General features: G+C 36.5%; 1 pseudogene; it reads left to right on the top strand.

Moving 5' to 3' along the window:
• Positions 1 to 909: 909 nt before the first annotated feature.
• The window catches only part of LOC131062967 (2-oxoglutarate-dependent dioxygenase AOP3-like), a 56,510-nt pseudogene continuing 44,279 nt past the window's right edge, over positions 910 to 13,140 (top strand).

Genomic DNA, 13,140 nt, shown 5'->3' with positions numbered 1-13,140 from the left:
CCCTACATGGGTTGTGGTCTGTTAACTGAAATCAAAATCAGTTTTTTTTTTTTTTGGCAGTGGTTAACTGTCTGATTCTGTTAATGCTTCGGGTACATTTACATGTATGTGTCTCTTTCAAAACATAGGGATATATATATATGTAAATGTAGGAGAAGCAAGTGGACATTTGTTTTTGATGAAAAGAAAAGAAAAGTTGTATTATATATTTTGAGATCTCTGTTGTTGGCGGACTCACTGGATATCATATTTTTGTGTTGTAATAAAGGTTCATGATACAACAGTTTTAGAATAGATTGAAAATATGTCATCATGAATCCACTCAGAAACTATTGAAAAGGGTAGGGGTTGAAGCTCCTTGCAGCAGGGCTGCTAAATTGGATGTATTGGTTGGTGGTTAAGATTAATAAAAGGATTGGAGTGTTTTTTTCCCTATGATGAAATCTAGTTGGATTTCGAGGGTTTTCACTCAGCACAAAAACTGTGTCATCGTATTGGTTTCTCAATTATGTTTAGTGCTCTGATACACTAATTTCATGTTCTCTTAAGCTCTTTTCACAGTCACATGTTGATGCAAGCTTTTCAAATGGACTCTTAGTTTTCAGTTTTTTTTTGTGGCCATCTTAGTATTTGTTCTTTTGAGTTTAATGATTTAGTGTACTCTGATTCACCCCCTCCGCCTCTCAGAGTACTTGTTACTTCCAACAATATCTGTTGTTATGCGATATACTAATCCACAATTTGAACGCGGTACCTGTCAGAATTTTATAAAAAATTCGACCGCCATTGTCACCTATGGGTGTAAATTCAATGCCTAGTGTTAAAATATAGAATATCGCAGTGGAAGCTTACTTTGTGACTAACAAGGGCGGCGCCCCATGGCTCCTGCAATGGATATTCCCGTGCTGGATGGATATCTCTTGCTGCGGAGAGGAAGAATGTTTACAGACGGTGAGAGAGGCTTGTCAACAACTCGGCTACTTTCGTATTGTAAATCATGGAGTCCCACTAGATCTTCTCTTCAAGGCAGACCAGGCATGCCGGGAAGTGTTCAAGCTTCCCATAGAGACCAAGAAGTAAAACATCTCTCCCATTCCTTATGCTGGTTATAAAGGCAGAAGAGATCCGTTCAACTCCAGCACTCCTGATCCCCAGGCTATCAAACACTTCTCTCATCTCATGTGGCCTCACGGAAATCAAAATTTCTGGTAAGAGTTTCTTTCTTACATCTATATACAGATCGTGGGTATCACAGAAAAGATCTTTTCTTTTCTTCTCTTTTCTTATTGATTGTGTAAAATTTTTAGTATCAATATTTTAGGGAACTGTTTAAATCACACATATTAAGTTTATATTTTTATGAAAAATTTGTTAAACATTCAGAGTTGTTTGACATTTTTTAAGTTTGATATATTGTTTAATGCGTGTGTTCATATTACGAATAACACTCAAAATTGACTGACATTATTTAGACTTAATATTTTACTTAAAATATATGATTTAAAACTGATCATATTTTAGATCACATGATTCTTTTATCTTCTTTTATCTGTTAATGTAATCCATTCACCCAATGGAATCTCAAATTTAGGAAAGTTTCATAACATTGAAAGCCCTTTTTCTATTTGAACGCCTTTGGGAACAGCCAAACCATGGAAGACTATACGTGTAAAATGATGGAATTGTATAGTAAAGTGCACCAAGTAATTGTTGCGAGCATCGGCATGAGCAACTACTATGACAGTCACTTGAGCAAAGGGAATGTGCACTATGAATATGTATGATGTCACGTCTGAGCTCTCCACCGAGATAATCGGTCTTCAACCTCATATGGATATGGGTAGTCTTACCATTCTCCATGAAGATGACTGTGGCGGCCTTCAGGTTTGCAATAGGGCAGGCCATTGGATTGACGTGATACCCATCCCTAACTCGTTCGTTGCCATGATGGGTGGTTGCTTTCAGATATTATTTATAACCATCTCCAACGTTTAACCTTTTCACTCAGTTGAAGGATATTAAGGGGCTGCTAGAATATTTAGTGATTTTAAAAATAAAATATTATTAATATTAATATATTTTTATCTGAAAAATCAGGCATGGAGTAATGGAAGGATTCTTAATGTAAAACATCGAGTGATGTTGAGAGGATAACAATTTCGTTTATGTGTGAGTTTCTTTAATGATTTTTCGATGACATGAATATGACGGCATTTCCTGAGTTTATTGATGATGAGCACCCACAATGTTACAAGGCATTTACATTTGGAGATTTGGTTAGGAGAGGGAAGTGGGGTAGAAGAATGTTTGCAATCATTTGTAGGGATTACTAGGTAGTAGAGGAGGGAGGCTCCCTATTGCTATCAATGTTTTAGACTTTCAAAATTCGAACTTTTTTTTAAATGAATGGTGATTATAATACAAATGTATTGTGCAAATTTCATTTTGAATATTTTGAGTGGTCCAAGGGGTTGAGCTTAGTTGGTTAAAGCATTGAGTTCTCAATGTGGAGACCCAAGTTCAACTCCCATGAGGGACACCTTTGTGTAGAATTCTAAGTTGTGACTCTTGGTCTTCCATTGGTTGTTTAAAGTGGATTTCTAAGTTGTGACCCTTGGTCTTCCAATTGTTGTTTCTAGTTTGGTGCTTGAAAGGAGCTAGTATTTGTAATAAGTTTGCTCGAAAGGAGCTGGTATTTGTAATAAGTTTGTAACGTGGAATGCTCGAATGAGCAAAAAATGAGCTTTGTGATTCTATGATACTTAATACAAAAAAATATTTTTAGTCACCCACAATGTTACAAGGCATTCAACACAAAATGTATATGCTCTCAAGTGGGGACCACTTGTGTAATTTTTCATATGCCTTCCCTTCTTTACATACTAAACTATTACTTTCAAATACTCTATGTAAGAACTTTATATTATTTTTTGGTGGTAAGTCATAATCGTTTATTTGTTAGCTAGTTTCTTTTATGTTGTGATAGAAAGGAATGACATATTCAATTATGAGAATAAAATATATATAATATGTTAGGATTAAGGTGCCATCTATCTTGTAAATCCTGTGACATGGTTCCAACATCCGTAGAGTGTCCCAAGGCACTTAAGATGTATTGGAAAAATAATTTGCAATCTTTAATTCTCACTATTGTTTGCAATACATTCATAAAAGGGGTGATGGGCTACACTAGCAACAGTAAAAGTGGGTTGTGGAAACAAATAATTAATATCTTTTTCCCTTTATTGATGTCTAGAATAAGATATTTAATGACTTAAAGAAAGTGGGAAAAGAGTGACCTATGGGCTTCTCCAAGTGGGAGTATGGAAGAGGCAATATATGTCTCTTGGTTCTTGGTCTTTTATTACATTTAATGTAATGTTTATCTTGCAAGTATAGGTGTCCATCTTGGAGGAAAGGTATTGGAAGCTAAACCAATGTATTTTTGAGTTCCATGTAGGCATTCCAAGGTTGTCCATATGAGTAATGAAGAGTCTTATTTGTGAACATTTATTGGCTATTTTGGAGCTTTTGCCATTCTATAAATTCAGCCTTTGGTTATAGATTTTATGTGCAACAGAATGGAGAACAATTAAATGTAATTTTCTTTGCAGGAATAAAGGATGGATGAGAGGCATAAGAAGTCTTTTTACATGTACATAGGTGTTACTATGGTGGAGGTAAAGAGGAGAGTGGAAGTGATTGTATTGTAAGAACTTTTATTGTTGTTAATAGAAACTTGTCCTCTCTTCTTGGTGGAGTATTTTCTCGCAAGAGTTTCTCCATATAAGTCTTGTGTTATGTGTGGATGTTATGTTCCTTATTTATGCCTTATTAGTATTTATCTTATGTTGATGTTAATCATTTTTATCGTTTCTATAAGTTCATATAAGATAAGTTTATTAAGCATGGTTAATAACTTGATCTTTGACATCATAAAGAAGAAGGATCTAATCATGGGTTTTCCACAATTAAGGCAACTTAATTTTCAGATTTTGATATGAGTTTTAGATTTTCATGTTGCTGCTATCTAAGCCTTAAATCTGATCCTTTGATTAGTTCATTGGATACATATTGATCTTCATAATCTTTGGTATTGAACCTACTTATTTCCCAACATAATATTATCTATTCTAATAAAATGATCCATTTGATAGGATAATCTTTTCTTTTACATAGTTGAATTTGTTGAAATTTGAAACAAAAGCTCAAATATAACAATTCTTCATTCATCAAAATTATTACATTGTAATATGATCTTATAAAGATTTTCAACCAACTATTCCTAATAACCTAACAAATAAAAATTAACTAATAACTAATCTTTACTATCATATGTTAAGCATTTATTTTCTAACACCTCTTTTTAATGCCAATATAAGAAATTTTTATGATTCTCTCCTTTCAATTAAAAAAAAATCATTAAATGTCAATTTCCACTGATAATACATCCGTACACCTTTGTAATAAGAACATTTCTATAACAATTGTTGGCACTTCTAAAAGGGTTCCATTCTCACATCTAGACCAGAAATAACTGAATAACTGATTATATTTGCAATGCTGATAGAAAGAGATCCTCTCGGAAGCTTTAGTTCTCAAGGTAGCTGAGAACCTGCATGGATACCAATCTTCTCAAGTAGGGAGACAATCCAGTGACCACGACTGGGACGGATATAGTGCCCAACAAATAAAAATGTTATTCTATCGTTCAATGCACATCTCATAATCTTGGCATAGCTGTGCAAATATGATTCAGGCCTCTTCTATCTTCCTATGATTGGTAACTACTCCTATCTTCTCACACAAGATACCATGGAGAACGTCCTTGATTTTGCAGGCCGTATTGAAACTGTATGATGGCATGTGTTTTTGAAAACCAAAATTTAATATAAATGGTAGCTACACATAGCCACATCATGCTTCATGTGAATCACCATTAGTCAGCCATGTGTCATGAACAATTGTTACAGTCGATAGTATATGATTCTGTACGCCATGGGTATCATATCTACACCTGTCGAAGCTATCACAACCAAATGTTGACTGCCAATAAGCATCTGCTTTCTGTAAGTGGATCATCCACGCCAACCTTCTTGCAGTAGAGATTGGAATCATGACAAATCTTGATATTCCTCTTGTCCAATATTCATCCCCATGATATGAGGATCTGGTATTCAAGGTTAATCATCCATGCCACGAGACAATTATTAAGATATTGATGAAAAATAAAAATCTAATAGTCTCTACCATTCCAAATGACATGGTTCTTTCGGAGTGCTAGATTGTTAGCATTGAAACTCTATAAACCCTTGCAAAACACTAAATTTCTCCATTTCCAACTGCTCCAACCGTAGCAAAAATAAACCAAAATAAAATTATTCGTAGGGGCTTTTTGATGGACACCAACCATAAAACTAAATCTAAGCATGATCACAATGAACAAATCGATGAAAGAAATATAAAAAGAGTAAACATAATGAAAGAGAAAGATGATGCAAATGAATGGTGGACATGTCAATGAGTTTGCTGTGAGGAGTCTGATATTCAAATGAGTATCACTGGCAAATATGAAAGAAGTGCAATGATTTAACTTGAGCTTTGCATTACCCTTTTCCTCTTCTCCTTCTTCCTCCCCTATAGATGTATCCCTTCAACAATTTAATCGAGAAACATCAGGAACAAAAGAAGAATTATGATCTTCCTCGGCCTTGGCATTGTTTTGCTTCTTTACGAGAAACTTATAACATACAGAGGAAAAATTTAGTGTTTTAGAATATCTGAAGAATCCGTAATTGTTTGCATAGTAGATGGCGCCATTGCTGCTCTCTTTCTCCTACGATTGGGAATTGAAAAGGTTGGCCATTCCTGATGTAAATCTTTTACTTCTCACACAACTATAAGCTTCTTCACACACAAGGGAACACAGAAATTTATATTTCATTATTGCTTGATTGGCCTTTAAACCCTGGTGTGGTTTTTTCTTCTGCCCCAAGCTACTTTAGTTCCAAAAATAGATGAAGTCTTATTTATTTAATCTAATATTTGGTCATACTTTCTAAGTTTTTAAACTTTTATAATAAAGAAGAGAAACATAACATAATAATGTTTTGATTAATAAAAGTGGGATAGGCTCATACCATTACGTAACAGCAAGGGGACACCAAGAGTGCATGAGGGATGCGCAACCGGCAAGAAAACCTTGCGCTAAAACACAACAAAAATCCCACAGGGCAACTTGAAAGCCAACAATTAAAAATTTAATTATTTCTAGATTTATATATGTTTTCATTAAAATATTATTCTAAATGGTTGTAATTTAGTATTATATGAATAATATAGGTTAATTATAGACATGATTAATATATATAAATTAATAAAACTAGATAAAATAATTATAATAAATGGGTGAAAATTAAATATTATAGATTAATTGATGCAAGAGCATCCTCGGTTCATGGCAATCTTGCATCCACCAAATACATTTTCCTTTGTTATTTTGCTTCCTGTTTGTAGTTTCCGTGTTTCTTTCTATGTACCGGTTTTGGCTCACTAGAACCTATGGAGTTGGATTCTACTTGAAGACTTGATCATCTTCCTTACTTCCAAACCACATCGCATTTGGATCACTTTCTAGCAAGATATCGCTATTGGTTCCCATGATAGTTTCTTGCTATCGGTTGCTCCTTTGTTACTGGTTGCTTAAGACCTATTCTGGTGACCCACCAGAATCCATTCCGAAGGTTGTGGAGCCTTGGACGTTGATCTCGATGTTTCTTGGCATGTGGCCGACCTTCCATGTTTCATCCTTTGGATTTTCCGGAAGTCTCTTGGTGGACGCCGACCTTGTTGGTTGTACACGTTAGGTTTTGTTCTTCGGGATTTGACCCTTTTGGTTGACTTGTTTTCCTTGGATTGTGTATATATATCAGTGTAATTGAGCATTGGGGAGCAGCAAACAATAGATAGCGAATAGTAGAAGATAGGAGATAGAACTTAGAAGATAAATCTCTTGATTCAAGGTCCCGGTTGTGACCTATTCTGTATGTTCTTGTAGGCCTGTCTGTCAACCTATGTAACCCAGATAATTACCAGTTGATTGTATTAACAATTCATGATATAATTCCATTAGTTCTACATTGCCTCCATCATATCTCTTTGTTTCCGTTGTGTTTACTCTTGCTGACCAGTAGGACAGATATCTTTGAGGTTTCTCCTTGCTGGTGGCTGCACCAAGTTGTATTAGAGCGAAGTTTCATTCCGAAGGTTGTGTGTCTTGAATTTTTTTGTAGGGTGGCGGATTATAGATCCAACCTGCAATTGCAGAGGACTAGCATGAATCGATGGCGTGAAGAGGAACTAGGAATGGTGGAGCACATGGGAATGCAGACCCAGCAGTGATGGAAATGTTGCGAGGTATAGAAGGCCAGTTGGAAGCCGTGGAGACAACATAAAGAAGAGGTCGACATATTGAAGATCTAAGTGAAGATGAGGCAGAAGAAGCCCCGACAATACAAACAAACCCACTAGCGGTTGATCTGGATGAGGAAAGGTTTTTGAGGGTTTTGAGTAGGGTAATACTAAACCCCATTTTACCCCACTGGAATATGATGGAAAGATGGATTCCAATGAATTGATGGATTGGATCTTAGAAATGGAGAAGTATTTTGATTTTGAAAACACTGTAGAGGAAAGGAAGGTGAAATATGCCTGTACCTGGTTGAAAGGTCATGCATCTCTTTGGTGGGAGCATTTGCAAGCTGATAGATAGAGGAGAGGTAAAGAGAAAATTAAGACTTGGTATCAGACGGTTGCAAAGTTGAAATCAAAGTTTATACCAGTTGATTATCAAATAAACCTATTTCGGAAGTTGCAGAATTTGAGACAAAAGGAGTCTAGTGTGAAGGAGTACACCGAAGTCTTTTATAAGTTGAATATCATATCTGGACATGTAGATGATGAAGTTGAATAAGTTGCTAGATATTTGAATGGATTGCGGATGTCTATACAAGATGAACTCAGTTTGATCAAATTGGAGAGTGTTGAAGAAGCTTACCAGTATGCCTTAAAAGTAGAAGAGAAGTTAAATAAGAGACATGAGAAGAGACAGAGAGGTAGAGGTGGAAGGTTTATCGGAAGTAGATTTCAAGGAGGAAGAGGATATTTTGGAGGAAGAGGTACCTGTATAGATCAAAGCAAGGATAAAGAAGTAAGCAGGGAAGGTAATTCATACTAGAAAGATGGTTCATACCGAAAGGATGATAGAAATTTCTACCATAGAAGAGAACCGGATGGCTACCGGAATGAGAATTTTGGAAAAGATGACAGAAGACAAGATAAGATAGCATTTAGAGGAACTTGTTTTAAGTGTGGAAGAGAAGTACATCCTGCATTTGAATGTAAGAAGACTGAGAGTACCAGAAGAGAAGCAGCGGTGGAAGAAGGCCCCACTGGATCAGCTAACAAACCGAAAGATGGAGAACTGTTGATGATGAGGAGAGTTTTGTGTCATACCGGAGAAGAAGAGGAACCCTTGCAGAGGAGAAATTTGTTCAAGACCAGATGTAAGGTATCTGGTAAATATTGTAAAGTTGTTATTGATAGTGGTAGTTCAGACAATCTTGTTTCAGAAGAGATGGTGAATAAGTTGAATTTGGAAAGATTGAAACACCCTAAGCCTTATCAGATAGCATGGATTCAAGATGAACACAAGTTGTTGGTAAGTGAGCAATGTTTGGTGAAATTGAAAATTGGGAATTATCAGGGTGAAGTCTTGTGTGATATTATGCCTATGGATATTTGTCACATTTTGTTGGGTAGACCTTGGCAATTTGATAGGCAGGCAATACATGATGGAAGGAAGAACATATGCACCATTGTGGCAAATGGGATGAAGTTTGTATGAATGCTAGGATATGTTTGGTGGATGGAAGGAAGTTCCTAGATGGAATGAGACATGAGAATGTGTGTTTCACCATGATTCCTAGGAAGACAGAGAGACCGGAACTGGAAGAAGAACAACTGGATGAGATAAAACATTTGTTGATAGAGTATGAAGACATCATTTCAGATAATGTGCTTGATGGATTACCACCAGTAAGAAGTATCAATCATTGCATGGATTTGATTCCCAGAGCTAGTTTTCCTAACAAAGCTACACACCGGTTGACATCAACAGAGAATAAGGAGTTGAATCGACAAGTGCAAGAACTATTGAAGAAAGGTTTGATCAGAGAAAGTTTGAGTCCCTGTGCAATATCAGAAATATTGGAACCTAAGAAGAATGGAGAATGGAGAATGTGTACTGATTCCAGAGCAATAAACAAGATCACAGTGAAATACTGGTTTCCCTTACCTATAATGGATGACATAATGGACTGTTTGAGAGGAGCAAGATACTTTACAAAGATAGATTTGAAGAGTGGATATCATTAGATTAGGATCAAAGAAGGAGATGAGTGGAAGACAACATTCAAGACAAATGAAGGACTGTATGAATGGTTGGTGTTGCCTTTTGGGTTGACTAGTGCACCTAGTACTTTCATGAGGTTGATGAATGAGGTATTGAAGAAATTATTGGGTAAGTTTTTTATTGTTTACTTGGATGACATTCTGATTTTCAGTATGACAAAAGAGGAGCATGTGTTGCATTTGAGACAAGTTTTGCAGAGGTTGAGAGAAGAAAAGTTGTTGATAAACCTTAAGAAGTGTACTTTCATGAAGGAAGAGTCAGTCTATTTGGGATTTGTGATATCTGTCGATGGATTGAAGATGGACCCTACAAAAGTGAAAGCAATCATTGAGTGGCCTACACCAGAAAGCATTGGAGAGGTAAGATCATTTCATAGACTGGCTAGTTTCTACCGGAAGTTCATTAGAAATTTCAGTTCAGTTTGTAACCTTATGATTGAGACCATGAGAGGAGACAAGAAGGAATTCAGATGGACCATCAAAGAAAACAAAAATTTTGAGTTATTGAAGCAGAAAGTGACAGCGCAGCCTATGTTGATTTTACCGGATTTCAACAAAGTATTTCAAGTTGATTGTGATGCAAGTGGAACAACAATAGGAGCAGTCTTGAGCCAAGAAGGAAGCGCAGTAGCCTACTTGAGTGAGAAATTGAATGATGTTAGGAGAAGATATTTAGTATATGATTAGGAATTTTATGCCATAATTCAAGCCTTGAAGAAGTGGAGACATTACCTGTTGCCTAAGGAGTTTGTGTTGTATACAGATCATCAAGCTTTGCAGTATTTGAATAGTCAGAGTGAGCTGAATCAGAGACATATGAGATGGATAGAATTTTTTCAAAGTTACACCTTTGTGTTGAAGCATAGAAGTGGGAAATCTAACAAAATTGCTGATGCATTAAGTAGGAGAAGGAATATGCTGACAAAGATGAGGGTGGCAGTATTAGGTTTTGAAGAACTGAAGACCTTGTATGATGATGACCCGGATTTTGGAGAACCTTGGAAAGCATGTAGAGAACCGGTTATGGTAGATAGGAGTAAGTGGTTGGACTATTTCATGCAGGATGGAATGTTGTTCAGAGGAGTTTCATTGTGCGTACCTATGAGTTCTATGAGGGAGAATCTGATTAAGGAGAAACATAGTGGAGGTTTAGCTAGACACTTTGGTATTGACAAAACAGTAGCCTTGGTAAGTGAGCAGTACTTTTGGCCTCGGATTCATAAGGATGTTAAGAGATACATGTAGAGTTGTAGAGTTTGTCAAGTTGCAAAACGTAGTAGTCAGAATGCAGGATTGTATTAACCTTTGAAAGTACCGGTTAGACCTTGGGAGGATATAAGCATGGATTTAATACTAGAATTGCCTAAGACATAGAGAGGGAATGCTTAAATATTTGTGGTGGTGGATAGATCTCTAAAATGGCTCATTTCATACCTTGTAAGAAGACATCAGATGCAGTTCATGTAGCAGACCTATTTTTTAAGGAAGTGGTGAGATTGCATGGATTGCCTAAAAGCATAGTTTTAGATAGAGACACTAAGTTTGTTGGCTATTTTTGGAGGACACTTTGGAAGACAATAAAGACGGATTTGAAATTCAGTTCTACTTTTCACCCACAGACTGATGGACAGACATAAGTAGTTAACCCCATAGACTGATGGACAGACATAAGTAGTTAACCGGAGTTTGGGAAACTTGTTGAGATGTTTAGTGCGAGATAAAACCAAAAGTTGGGATTTAATCCTTCCACAAGAAGAGTTTTCCTATAGCAATTCAGTGAGTAGGAGTACCGTAAAAACACCTTTTGAGATAGTTATTGGAATGCATCCTAGAGGTATATTAGAATTAAGGGATATTAGAAGTGATGACCGGAGAAGTTCAGAAGCAGAGGATTTTGCAGATCACATGGCAGCCTTGCATAGTCAGGTTAAACAACATTTGGAGGACATGAATGGTAACTATAGGGAAAAGGCAGATGAGAAGAGGAGACATAAGGAATTTGAAGTTGGCGATGAGGTGATGGTATACTTAAGAAAAGAAAGATTCCTGATTGGAACCTATAATAAGTTGCAAATGAAGAAGTTTGGACCTTGTAAGATCTTAAGGAAATTTAGTTCGGGAAATGCATATGAAGTGGAGGTACCAGATAGTTTGAGTATTTCACTAGTGTTCAATATTGCAGACCTTCATCAGTATCATGATCCAGAACTCAGTGAAGACAGTGTAGCAGACTGGGAGAAATAGTTGCCCCAGAAGGAACCAAATCAGATTGAAGACATTTTGGATAGTAGGATTGGGCACAGTACCCATAGAAGTTAGTATCAAGAGTACTTGGTAAAGTGGAAAGGCAGACCAGTTGAAGATTCATCTTGGATTTCTCAGGAAGAGGTAGATCGCATTGGTTTTCCTCTGACACCAACAAGTGAGAGACTCACCTTTTTTTTCAAAAACCCCGGATGTCTGATGTAGGAGCATCCTCGGTTCATGGCAATCTTGCATCAACCAAAAACATTTCCCTTTGTTGTTTTGCTTCCTATTTGTAGTTTCAATGTTTCTTTCTATGTACTGGTTTGGCTCACTGGAAGCTATGGAGTTCGATTCTACTCGAAGATTTGACCATCTTCCTTACTTCCAAACCACATCACATTTGGATCACTTTCTAGCAAGATATCGCTACCGGTTCCCATGACAGTTTCTTGCTACTGGTTGCTCCTTTGTTACTGGTTGCCTAAGACCTATTCTGATGATCTACCAGAACCCATTCTGAAGCTTGCGGAGCCTTGGACGTTGATCTTGATGTTTCTTGGAATGTGGCCGACCTTCCATGTTTCATCCTTTGGATTTCCTAGAAGTCTCTTGGTGGAGGCCAACCTTGTTGGTTGTACACATTAGGTTTTGTTCTTTGGTTTTTGACCCTTTGGGCCAACCTGTTTTCCTTGGATTGTATATATATATCAATGTAATTGAGCATTGGAGAGCAGCAGATAACAAATAGCGAATAGTAGAAGATAGGAGATAGAACTTAGAAGATAAATATCTTGATTCAAGGTCCCGGTTGTGACCTATTCTGTATGTTCTTGTAGGCCTGTTTGCGAACCTATGTAACCCAGATAATTACCGGTTGATTGTATTAACAATTCATGATATAATTTCATTAGTTCTGCATTGCCTCCATCATATCTCTATGTTTCCGTTGTGTTTACTCTTGTTGACCGATAGGATAGATCTCTTTGAGGTTTCTCCTTACCTGTGGCTGCACCATTAATACATTTAGTTTTGAAATTGATGATGGAAGAATGACGTTGAAGTTAAATGAAATGACATCATGCACCTCCACTCCATTAGTTCAACTCATAGTCTCTTGTATATGACTTATCAGTAAAATTTTCTTCACCCTCCCATGCAGTTAGATCACTCACTCATACAATGAGTTAACTCCTAAATTCAGCCTCCATCTCATCTCAATTGCTATTTTCCATTGATTATTTTAATCAATCTCCATGATTGACCAATATGAGGTAAATTTTATAAATACAACCATCTTCAATCTCAATAATCCTTAACTATCTTTGAGCATTCCTACTATCATTGTGAACTTGCAATCATTGTGTTATCATAAGTTTATTGCTGATTGCTAAAGCAACCCATGTATCTACATGCTTTAAAGTA

Source organism: Cryptomeria japonica, chromosome 2 (genome assembly GCF_030272615.1).
Source record: "Cryptomeria japonica chromosome 2, Sugi_1.0, whole genome shotgun sequence".
Classification (NCBI taxonomy): Eukaryota; Viridiplantae; Streptophyta; class Pinopsida; order Cupressales; family Cupressaceae; genus Cryptomeria; species Cryptomeria japonica.
The sequence above is the reverse complement of the archived record's forward strand: the minus strand, read 5'-3'. Positions and strand labels throughout refer to the sequence as shown.